Source organism: Schistocerca nitens, chromosome 3, assembly GCF_023898315.1.
Source record: "Schistocerca nitens isolate TAMUIC-IGC-003100 chromosome 3, iqSchNite1.1, whole genome shotgun sequence".
Classification (NCBI taxonomy): Eukaryota; Metazoa; Arthropoda; class Insecta; order Orthoptera; family Acrididae; genus Schistocerca; species Schistocerca nitens.
In genome coordinates, this window is record NC_064616.1 from 129,997,861 (window position 1) to 130,010,390 (window position 12,530).

General features: G+C 41.8%; 1 protein-coding gene across 1 annotated transcript in view; it reads left to right on the forward strand.

The window, feature by feature from the left end:
* The window catches only part of LOC126248072 (argininosuccinate synthase), a 174,181-nt gene that overhangs the window by 109,303 nt on the left and 52,348 nt on the right, over window positions 1-12,530 (forward strand). The window lies entirely within an intron of this gene.

The following is a 12,530-nucleotide window of genomic DNA, read 5'->3' on the forward strand; positions in this document are numbered from 1 at the left end:
GTTACGGCGTCTTCCATGACCACCAGCGGCGTACGTCAGTCCCACATAATACTACCCCAAAACAGCAGGGAACCTCCACCTAAGGCGTTCAACGTGACCAGGTTGCCTCCAAATACGTCTCCGACGATTGTCTGGTTGAAGGCATATGCGACACTTATCGGTGAAGAGAACGTGATGCCAATCCTGCGCGGTCCATTCGGCATGTTGTTGCGCCCATCTGTACCGCGCTGCATGGTGTCGTGATTGCAAAGATGGAGCTCGCCATGGACGTCAGGAGTGAAGTTGCGCATCATGCAGCCTGTTGCGCGCATTTTGAGTCGTAAGACGACGTCCTGTGGCTGCACGAAAAGCATTATTCAACATGGTGGCGTTGCTGTCAGGGCTCCTCCCAGCCATAATCCGTAGGTAGCGATCATCCACTGCTGTAGTAGCCCTTGGTGGGCCTGAGCGAGGCATGTCATCGACAGTTCCTGTCTCTCTGTATCTCCTCCATGTCCGAAAAACATCTCTTTGGTTCACTCCGAGACGCCTGGACACTTCTCTTGTTAAGAGCCCTTCCTGGCACAAAGTAACAATGCGGACGCGATCAAACCGCATTATTGACCGCCTAGGCACGGTTGAACTACAGACAACACGAGCTGTGCACCTCCTTTCTGGTGGCATGACTGGAACTGATCGGCTGTCACATCCCCTCCGTCTAATATGCGCTGCTAATGCGTGGTTGTTTACATGTTTGGGCGGGTTTAGTGACATCTCTGAACAGTCAAAGCGACTGTCTCTGTGATACAATATTCACAGGAACTGTCTATCTTCAGGGATTCTGGGAACCGGGGTGATGCAAAACTGTTTTTGATGTGTGTACATAGATCATCTTCACGGTATTTAAAAAATATCACACATTAACTGCGTATCACGTAACTCTGAGGTTCCACATACATCGTAGCTACTTTTTTCTGTGGTCCTGTGTTATAGACCCTTTACTGTCGGTACTTCATGAAAATTCCGAGTGAGTAGTATGCTTCAATATATAAATTAAATCCTTAGCATAGAACTACAGTGAATATGAACGCTGATTAATGATAAATGGTGACCATTTATTAATAATGAAAGATGCATTTCTGTTATGTTTGCCACCTGCTGTGTCCCTGTATTGCATAGAATGTACCAGAGGTTGATGCAATTGCGGGCTCCATAGTAAGTGATCAGTACTGCCCAACGCCACTATGGAGCAGACCATCCAGGTTAGCACAGACCATGGACGGACGTTTCGACCGAAGGAAGATTGAAATGCAGCATTTCGTATATATCAAAGTCAATAAAGATAACAGCTCAGATGGACAAGGATGGTGCATGGAATAGGCCACGATCTTATTCAACGAACCCTCTCACCATTTATACCAACTTCGTTTATCGACATCATTTAGTAACCTGTATGTGACAATTCTGGAGTTACTGTCTTCCAAAACACTTATTTCAGTACTATATTAGTCCACTGTATCTTGTTAACTTTATGCAGTTCTTTCCATATATAATCATACTTACAACATAAATAAAATTTCCAGTACCAATGTAAGTCATAACACTTCGTAGACTGTTTGATCACAGAAAGCGCTGATCAAAACTCAGCCACAGAAACGCCGTGTTCTAAAAAATATAGCATCTATGAATGTAGAAAACAAATGTTCTTGGTCGAAGGATTAATTTTTTCGTAGGTCTTGCTTATATTTTCTTATAGATTGTAGCATTTCCTGTTTAAATTGTTACTTTAGTCACATAATTTATGGTACTCTTTCCTTGTGTTCCTGTCTACCATTATTTATTTATTATGTGTATATATTGAGAAATTAATAATTTCATAAACATTTAAGCACAGTTTTTCAGTAAAATGCTTCTGGGTGTTTGACAGCGTCATTTGTGATTAAACTACCGACGTTTTGACTACTAGTACAGGTAGTCTTCATGAGGGTAAGTGATGAGAACTGCCTGCAATAGTAAACGAAACGTTGCTAGGTTTATCACATATGACGCGATCACACCAAAAATAATGTTATTGAAACAGACTACAGTCGTGAAAGTCTACAGTGTTATATTGAAGTAAACTTCAGTATTAGATAAAAAAAACAAACAAAGTAAGATTATTTGTTTCTTTAGCACATAAGCGAAGAACTTTACAAGAAGATTCTACATTGCATTGTACTCATTTTACTTTTTTATGAATTTTCGTACTTCTTAATTCCAGAAAGCTTATGAATATTATGTGACTCATAACAGATCCTGAACTTAAAATACTAGCATATCGGAATGCTTGTTTGTATTAAATTGCCTCTATTTATGTCGTCAGTATATTTTTTATTATTTTATATTTCCATTCAATTTTAATTGTCTATAAAGTATTTTACATCCTGAAGATGTGGAAATCAGCTTCTTTTTCTTTATTTCTTTGCTTCTTTACAATAGTCAGTAGTACTTTTTTCTACACTGACGAATTTGTATTGATTATTTTAATCTTCTTTCTCACACTGAAGCGTACATCAACAGAGGCTTAACTCATTCATTTATTCTTGAAGAGTACTCTAAAAGAATTTCAGTTTTCTCTTGAGTTTATTTTTCTTTATTTCTGGAAATCGTTTTACATATTTCATGTGTCCTGTTCTACTTAACTGTAATGTTTGATTGTACATTACACAGTATTTCATATGAAAGGACGTTGTTGTCCCTAAATCCTACAACACTCATAAGCTGGGTATTGTATCACTTGATTTCCTTCTTTGTAAAGAAAAATTGTAGGAATTGGTATTGAAATTCTGTTATGTGCAGTAGCCTACTCATTTACGTTTCTTTCACACTTACGTCTTTATGTGAACTATTTTTAGACGCTGTAATCCGCTGCAAATTTCATCACAGAAGTAAGTAATAATCTGAAATCTCTTTGAATGAAGCACATAACGTGCTAAATCATCTGTAAATAAACGATAAATATTGTCTTGCACGAGTGGAGTTTCGATAACACTTAGTTCAATATAACATGTTTTATCAGCTTGCTACAATGAAAACGTTTCACTGTTTTTTAAATTTAAGAGTGTCTGTCAAATTTGTCCAGAATTTTATTGTTTCTATATCTACACGCATTTTGCGTAATATTGTTTGGTGAAATTGTTTCATTCGGAGCATTTTGAAATGTTGTACTATTTTTCCGAAATGATCTGTTCTTTTATAAGGAAATATTAGTTACGGCAGTGTTTTCATGTCTAAGCCACGTTACATTATTTTATCGATCTGTTGGTTGTTTGTAATTCTTCAGCTAATATGCTACTTATGTCACTTGCACATAATTTTAATATTATATGTTAAGAGGGGTACCCAAAAAACCGGAATTATTTTTTAAAACCTACATATTTTCAAATTGTTTGCAAGACAATCTTATCCGCTTCAAAATACTCTCCATTGGAACCAATACATTTGTCCCACCGCTTCTTCCATTGTTCGAAACATTTTTTGTAGTTATCATTAGAAAGGGCTGACAGCTCCTCCCTCGTTTTTTTCTTGACCTCTTCAATGTTGTCAAATCCGTGTCCTTTCATGCCCTTTCCATGTGTAGAAATAAGAAAAAGTCGCACGGAGTCAGGTCAGGCGAGTAAGGTGCTTGGGGCATCGGAACCATGCCATTTTTATCGAGAAACTGTCTAACAGAGATGGCCGTGTGTGCAGGTGCAGTGTCGTGGTGCCAGCAACCCTTTTCATTCCCAAATGTTCCGCTAAGATTCGCTGAACCGAGCTCCGAGACAACCCACTAATCTCTCACAGTTGATCAAATGTCTGTCAACTGTCTGTGAGCACAAGATCTCGAATTTTTTCAATTTTTTCGTCGATTCGGGCAGAACGAGGTTTGTCATCAGTCGATATTTCGCCATTTTTAAATCCAGCAAATCACTCGTACACTTGAGTTTTTCCCATAACATCATCATGGTAAGCTGTTTGAGACATTAAAACAGTTTCAGCAGCATTTTACCTACTAGAAAACAAAATTTCACAGCTGCACGTTGTTCACTTAAACTTGCCGTCATAAAAAACGAAACAAGAACAAAACAGAACTAGCAAAAACAATGACTGCAGATGAACAGAACAAGCCAGGTCTACAACGCAGGTGGCACTGAACTGGCAACGAGCTGCGTTATTCAAGCCTAGCGGCAGAAATGCGTTCATGCGTACTTCACAAGCTTCTTTCGCAGCAATGTAATTTCTTTCTCTCTCTCTCTCTCTCTTTTTTTTGTTTTTTTTTTTTTTGTTTTTTTTCCTACCCCTCGTATATTATCGATCTTTTGGCTGTTTGTAATTCTTCAGCTAATGTGCTATTTATATCACTTCCACATAATTTTAATATTTTATCAGTTGTAGTGATTATATGCTTCTATGCCTGGAAACTTTTAGATGCATTTGAAAAATCTCTTTTTTTTTTTACATTTTTTGTTTTTCGCGTGACGCTCCCTTAGGTTTCCTTCAAATACTTATTTTTCTTTCATGTTTTTCTAATGTTGTCGGGAAAAAAATTATCTGCCACTGATTGTACTGGGCCGGCATCCGTGACCGAGCGGTTCTAGGCGCTTCAGTCCGGAAGCGCGCGGCTGCTACGGTCGCAGGTTCGAATCCTGCCTCGGGAATGGATGTGTGTGGTGTCCTTAGGTTAGTCAGGTTTAAGTAGTTCTAAGTCTAGGTGCTGATGACCTCAGATGTTAACTCTCATAGTGCTTCGAGCCATTTGAACCTTTTTTTATTGTACTGGAAAGAACTTGTCTTAAAAATGGCGTCTGTAGCGAAAGTGCGTTCCAACCAGACACCTCTCACGGAGTTTCTTTTGCCGGAAAACCAAAGCATCGCAAAATGTCTACGGAGACCTGGCAGTGAACAATCGCAGAATGTCTATGGAGACCTGGCAGTGAACAAAAGCACGGCGAGTCGTTGGGCTAGGCGTGTTATCATCGCAACAAGGTCGCAAAAATCTGTCCGACCTCCCGCGTGCTGGTAGGCCGCACACAGCTGTGACTCGTACACTGTTGGAATTTGCGTATACTCATTCGAGGTGATCGACGGATCACAATCAAACACCTCGCTGCACAGCTGAGCAAAACGTTGGCTGCGACGTGGACCAGTAGAGTGGTACCGTCCGGGCATACAGGCCATCCCACTAAGGTGGGGTAAGGCCGCCGAATTGAACGGAGATTATACTGAAAAATAGGGTTTTGTGTTCAAAAGAGTGCTTTCGGAACACACTGTGTTGCATTGCTTACTCAACGCCCCTCGTGTATGTGTAAGGAATGGAGCATTCGAAGGTCTCGTGGTGCAGCAGAAAGAGGTTACAGTTCGTGACCGTCATCTGTGTGGTGACTGCTCGGAACTTCGAGGCGCCTGGCGTGGGGAGTGGCGCCTTCTGGTGATGTCGCCATGTGCCGTATGACCGTGTACACAGCTATTCGTTTATGTGAATTTGTTGGTTCATTCAAACAGCCACTGATACAATTCGTTGTTGACTGACACGGTTAAATAACATTCATTTGAGATGACGACTGAAGGTAGAATCCTATAACGCCCGTCGTGCAATGAATACATGTTTCCAAAGTGTTGCTACTGTCTTTTGTAAATCTACTCTCGACTGTATAATCGTTCGAGGAAACCATTATTTACCTTAAAACGCGCCTCTGTAGGATCCGCAAGCAAAATAAAAAGTGTTGAACGGCTACGGACTGGTGGCACTTCGAAAAGCGCATCTGTCTTCAGCGAACAGCTTGCTGATATAGATCTTCCTGGCAGATTAAAACTCTGTACCAGACCTGCACTCGAATGCAAATTTTGTATTTTCCCATCGACGATTTGCCAATGGATCCATCCGAGTGTAGGTCACAGGACGGCTCAAAATTTCCGTCTGCCCATATTTTTCCACTAAAGCTGAAATTATAGTCAGTTTGTGATGCGTTCTCGAATTTCTCCGTTGGTGAAATGTTGATTGCACATGTAAAAGCATCCTGGTTCGAATACCATCTATTTGATTTTAGATCTAAGTGCCAGGCCTTTTACCACGCAGCTCGAATGACAACAGCAAACATCTCAGCGTAACATGATTATAGTATTTTGATAAAAAAAATGTAAAATAGGATCTGTCTGACGTTTGTGTAAAGTTCAGTAGACTAAAGCGTACCCTGTGTAAGGCCGACACGAGATTTTCACGTATTTCATGCTATGTTATGAGTGACAAATTCACAATGATATGCCAGTTTAAGCTACAGTACCTGATCAAAATTATCCGGACGCTCTATGTAATACAGAATCGACCAGCAGATGTCACGAGAGGTATACCAGGTGTACCGTGAGCGTTAAGATACAAATGTGTGCCGGCCAGGGGTGACCGAGCGGTTCTAGGCGCTACAGTCTGGAACCGCGTGACCGCTACGGTCGCAGGTTCGAATCCTGCCTCGGGCATGGATGTGTGTGATGTCCTTAGGTTAGTTAGGTTTAAGTGGTTCTAAGTTCTAGGGGACTGATGACCTTAGATGTTAAGTCCCATAGTGCTCAAAGCCATTTGAACCGTACAAATGTGTCGATAGGGAACATTTGTTGTGAACGAGCCTTAATTTGTTTTGTTTGGTTGGTATGACATCTGTCAAAGATATTTAGTATACATCAAGTCATGGAACAAACAACACCATATGTTTTCATCGTGTTAACAATGTCGAATTTTGTACCAGAAAGTGATGATTTGCGAAAAACATTAATTTTTTGTTTTCATTTGAAAAAAAAAGTGCTGCAGAGTCGCATCGAATGCTTGTCGAGGCATATGGTGATCATGCTCTATCAGAACCAACATGCAAAAGATGGTTTCAACGGTTCAGAAATAATGATTTTGATGTAAGAAATGAAGAACGTGGAAGACCACCAAAAAAGTTCGAAGACGCCGAATTGCAAGCAATATTGGATGAAGATGATACTTTGAGTCAGAAGCAAATGGCAGCAATGCTAAATGTTGCACAACAAACAATTTCTGACCGTTTGAAAGCTATGAGAAATATCCAAAAGTGTGGAAAATGGGTGCCACATGAATTGAATGAAAGACAGATGGAAAACCGAAAAACCATTTGTAAAATTTTGCTTCAAAGACACGAAAGAAAATCAATTTTGCATCGAATTGTTACTGGCGATGAAAAATGGATTTATTTTAAGAATCCTAAACGGGAAAAATCATGGGTTAATCCGGGACAACCATCAACATCCACTGCAAAACCAGAGCGATTCGGCAAGAAGACAATGCTCTGTGTTTGGTGGGATCAGAAAGGTGTGGTGTATCATGAGCTTCTAAAACCCGGTGAAACTGTGAATACTAATCGCTACAGACAACAAATGATCAATCTGAACTATGCACTGATTAAAAAAAAAAAAAAAGGATAGGCCATTGAACGTGGCAAAGTACAAAGCAAAACTGGTTCAGGATACAATCAAAACACTTGGCTGGTAGCTGCTACCCCACCCGCCGTATTCACCAGACTTGGCCCCTTCCGACTACCATTTGTTTTCATCAATGGGACACGCATTGGCTGAGGAACACTTCGATTCCTCCGAAGAAGTCGAAAATTGAGTGTCTGATTGGTTTGCTTCAAAAGACGAACATTTCTATTGGCGTGGTGTCCGCAAACTGGCAGAAAGGTGGTCAAAATGTATAGAAAGCAATGGTCAGTACTTTGAATAAAATGTTTTTACTTTTCAATTCAAAATTAGTGCTTCATTTTCACAAAGAAACGCTCATTTCATACCGGTACACCTGGTAAAAGGTGATGGGGAGTATAGTTTTGTCATAGAGAAGCAGTAACAACAGAATGGGTCAGTCAGAAGACTCAGTGACTTCGAATGTGGGCTGGATGTCACCTGAGTAACAAATCAATCAAGGACATTTCAATCCTTCTAAATCTGTCCAAGTCGACTGACAGCGATGTGACTGTGTGGTGGAAACGGGATGGAAAAGCACAGGTATAGGGAGACCAGGCAGACGTGATGCACTGACGGACAGGGACCGTCGAGCATTACACGTGGTGGTTGTAAAAACTGGAAACCACTCGTGAGTTCCAAAGCGCTGCCATCAGCCTAGCTAACAGAATGCGCGTAGGGAGTTAAAAAGAATCCGGTACAATGGTGGAGCACCCCTCAAAGCCACACATTTCTGTAGCGACACTTGGTCCGGAGTGAAGAACGACGCCATGGACAGTGGGTGACTGGAAGCAAGCAATGAGTCATCTCTACCCTGCAGCAATCCGGGGGAAGGGTTAGAGAACGTCACCCGCCATCATGCGTAGTGCCAACGGTGAAGAACAGACGAAGCGGTGTTACAGCACGGGCGGGTTTTTCGTGATTAGGGTGTGATCCCGTTATTCCACTTAAGAAAACGTTAAATGCAGAAGAATATGAATACATTTTATACTATTGCATGCTGTATACGTTAGAGGAACAGTCTGGAGGCGATTACTGTATCAGAATAATGTACCCTGTCATAAAACAGCATCTGTGAGGCAATTTAAATGCAATGGCCAGCCCAGAATCCCATACAGACGTATGACACAAGTGACAGCCAATCACCTGACCACGTTTGAAGTCCGTGAGTTCCGCGGAGTGCCCCATTCTACTCTCTCACAATGTCTAATGACTACTGAGGTCGCCGGCCGCGGTGGTCTCGCGGTTCTAGGCGCGCAGTCCGGAACCGTGCGACTGCTACGGTCGCAGGTTCGAATCCTGCCTCGGGCATGGATGTGTGTGATGTCCTTAGGTTAGTTAGGTTTAAGTAGTTCTAAGTTCTAGGGGACTAATGACCACATCAGTTGAGTCCCATAGTGCTCAGAGCCATTTGAACCATTTTGAACTACTGAGGTCGCTGATATGGAGTACCTGGCAGCAGGTGGCAGCACAATGCACCTAATATGAAAAAGTATTTTTTGGGGGTATTCGGATACTTTTGATCACATAGTGTATGTAAAGCACACATTTTCAGTAGGCTCCTAACTCTTAGAGCCAAAACATCGGATTTAAAACCTATGTTGTGGGCTTTTCTTCTGAAAGCTTCTATTCACTGTAACAATACTTTAAACCCAGGTAACTGTTTTACATTAATTTAATCTACGAAAATGACAAGAACCATAGATAATTTATTTATTTATTTATTTAACCTGGTCTTACATCAAACTAGGGTTTATACGTATATACAGTGCCAACGGCCTTGGCGCAGTGGTAACAACGGTTCCCGTCGGATCACTGAAGTTATTCGCTGTCTGCCTTGGGTTGCACTCGGATGAGTCACCATCCGGGTCTGCCGAGTGCTTTGGGCAAGCAGCGTGCATTCAGCCCTTCAAAAATGGTTCAAATGGCTCTGAGCACTATGGGACTCAACTGCTGAGGTCATTAGTCCCCTAGAACTTAGAACTAGTTAAACCTAACTAACCTAAGGACATCACACACATCCATGCCCGAGGCAGGATTCGAACCTGCGACCGTAGCGGGCTTGCGGTTCCAGACTGCAGCGCCTTTAACCGCACGGCCACTTCGGCCGGCATATTCAGCCCTTGTGAGGCCAATTGAAGAGGTACTTGACTGAGAAGACACCGGTCACGAAAATTGACGACGACTGGAAGAGCGGTGTTCTGACAACATGCCCATTCTCATCTGGTGACGCCTAAGTACTGAGGAATTACAAGGCAGCCGCTCGATACAGCTGGGCCTTCGAGGCCTGTTCGGACGGTGTTTATTTGTTCATACACACACACAGTATAATTTTTACATCATAGTTACCTAAGGTATGATATTTTTAATATGACAAATAGCGCCGGCCGGGGTGACCGTAGTTGTTCACAATTCCACTAATTTCTGTTTCACATATACACCACATTCATTCTCTATTTCAGTCTAACAGTATAACATACCAAAATAATAATAACACATCAAAAAAGTTTTGCATCACCTCGGTTCCGAGTGTTCCGGAACCTGTACAGAAAATTGGAGTAGATATCAATATAAACATCATTTCCGTCCTTTTTATTGCTCATGAAAAACACACATTGCGTGTTGTACCACCATACAACGAGACCTTCAGAGGTTGTGGTCCAGATGACTGTACACACCAGTACCTCTAATAGCCAGTAGCACGACCTCTTACACTGACACATGCCTGTACTCATAGTGGCATACTATCCACTAGTTAATCAAGGCACTGTTGGTCCAGATTGTCCCTCTCCTTAACGGCGATTCGGCGTAGATCACTCAGAGTGGTTGGTGGATCACGTCGTCCATAAACAGCCCTTTTCAATTTATTTATTTCTTTACACGTCAAGTTCCATAGGACCAAATTTAGGAGCAAATCTCCAAGGTCATGGAACGTGTCAGTACATGAAATTACAACATAAAAGTGATAACAGATAAAAATAAAATGTTTATGAACCCGAAAAAAGTCAATCTATAAGTTTAAGTAAACGAAATCAACAATACAACAAGAATCAGCTTAATTTTTCAAGGAACTCCTCGACAGAATAGAAGGAGTGACCCACGAGGAGCCGGCCAGAGTGGCCGAGCGGTTCTAGGCGCTACAGCCTGGAACCGCGCGACCGCTACGGTCGCAGGTTCGAATCCTGCCTAGGGCATGGATGTGTGTGATGTCCTTAGGTTAGTTAGGCTTAAGTAGTTCTAAGTTCTAGCGAACTGATGACCTCAGAAGTTAAGTCCCATAGTGCTCAGAGCCATTTGAACCATTTGACAAATAGCGTTAAAATGATTTGAGTGTCTATAGTGGCAGTGTGAATAAATAATGCCAACTATCAACTAACGTAGTTAATACTGGCAGTACTTGTACCATAGCTGCTACTGCTACTAGTGATGATGATGATGATGATGATGACAATAATAATAATAACGTTAATGATACTGGCAGATATAAAAATAATTTACAGGTGTACAAAATAAATGTTTACTGATATCGATAGTTCTGGGGAAAAGAAATTTAAGGAAACTGCTCCAACTAAGAATACTGGCAGACGAGGAGGATCTGGTTGGAAAGAAGGATGTACAGGAGTAACGAGTGCGTACAGGGACAATAGTAGTCGTTATTGTTGCTTTACGAGATATGTCATTAACTGTCTTCTGAAGGTGGAGGCGTTATACAGTTCTCTAATTTAATGCGGTAGGTTATCCCAGAGTCGGCTTCCTGCTACTGAGAAGAACTTGGAGGAAGTGGCTTAACGATGGGTGGGACGGAACGGTGGGAATGGGTGTTTCTGCCACGTTGTTCAGATAAGAGAGTTAAGGTTGAGTAGAGATATAAAGGACACTACTCGTTTATAAGACAATGGAGAAGATAGATGGTATGAAAATCTCTGCGCCTGTCTGGACGCAGCCTTGATAGCTGTGCATATGATTGTGAAATATGATCAAAGAGTCGAACATTACAGATATAACAGACAGGCATTTATAACCAGCTCGAGGCGCAGTGAGCTTTCCAGAAAAAGACCTTGCCGTATAACATCGTGTAATTAATAATTGGAGGTATAGATGTTTATACACGTTTCTTTTTCAGGTCAAGAGATAAGAGCCTTTTATACTTTTGTAGGACGTAGAGGGATGCCGATGCCTTCCTGCACATTGCAGTTATGTGCTCAGTCCAACTTAGATTTTCATCTATTATTACCCCTAGACTCTCTGAAAATGGCTCTGAGCACTATGGGACCACACATCTGAGGTCATCAGTCCCCTAGAACTACTTAAACCTAACGAACCTAAGGACATCACACATATCCATGCCCGAGGCAGGATTCGAACCTGCGACCGTAGCGGTCGCGCAGTTCCAGACTTAAGCGCCTAGAGCCGCCCGGCCACAGCGGATGGTCCTACACTCTCTTCTGAGAGAAAGAAGTTGATATTTGTTCCATTAAGGGTTAAACATGGCAGGGATCTGTTCCATTAAGGGTTAAACACGGCGGAATTCACGATATTTCGGGATAATGAGCGTAGAATGACCTACCAGTACTGCTTGGGTTTGGGATGGGTTGAGCTTTAATCCTATATCCTTCGCCTACTTTTATAGTGCACACAAGTCGGTACTGAGATTCTCGATTGCTGTTTTCAATACGTGTGGTATTTGCGATAGGACAGATCATCTACATAGAATGAAAAGAGTGTAGGACTTAATACCAAACGCCTGGTACTACCTGCCCCCAGCGTGCCATTGCTGGTGAGACGTCAGCCATTGCAATATACTTTGGGAGATATTTAGGTGATTTTCTATGCTATTCGGTTGTACTGACTGAAGTAAAAACGATTGTTTACATGCCTCGTCAGCGAACTGTTGGTGCTACTGATTCTACCTGACACTAGCCGTTCTGATTTGCGTTTTCCATGGTTTCCGAATATATGCCAGGTGAATACCGCGATGATCCCTACTAACACCCAACACCATTTCGTTTTCTAGCCAGTTATTAAGATTTGTAAGTTTGTTCTTATACTGCATATTTGTTATT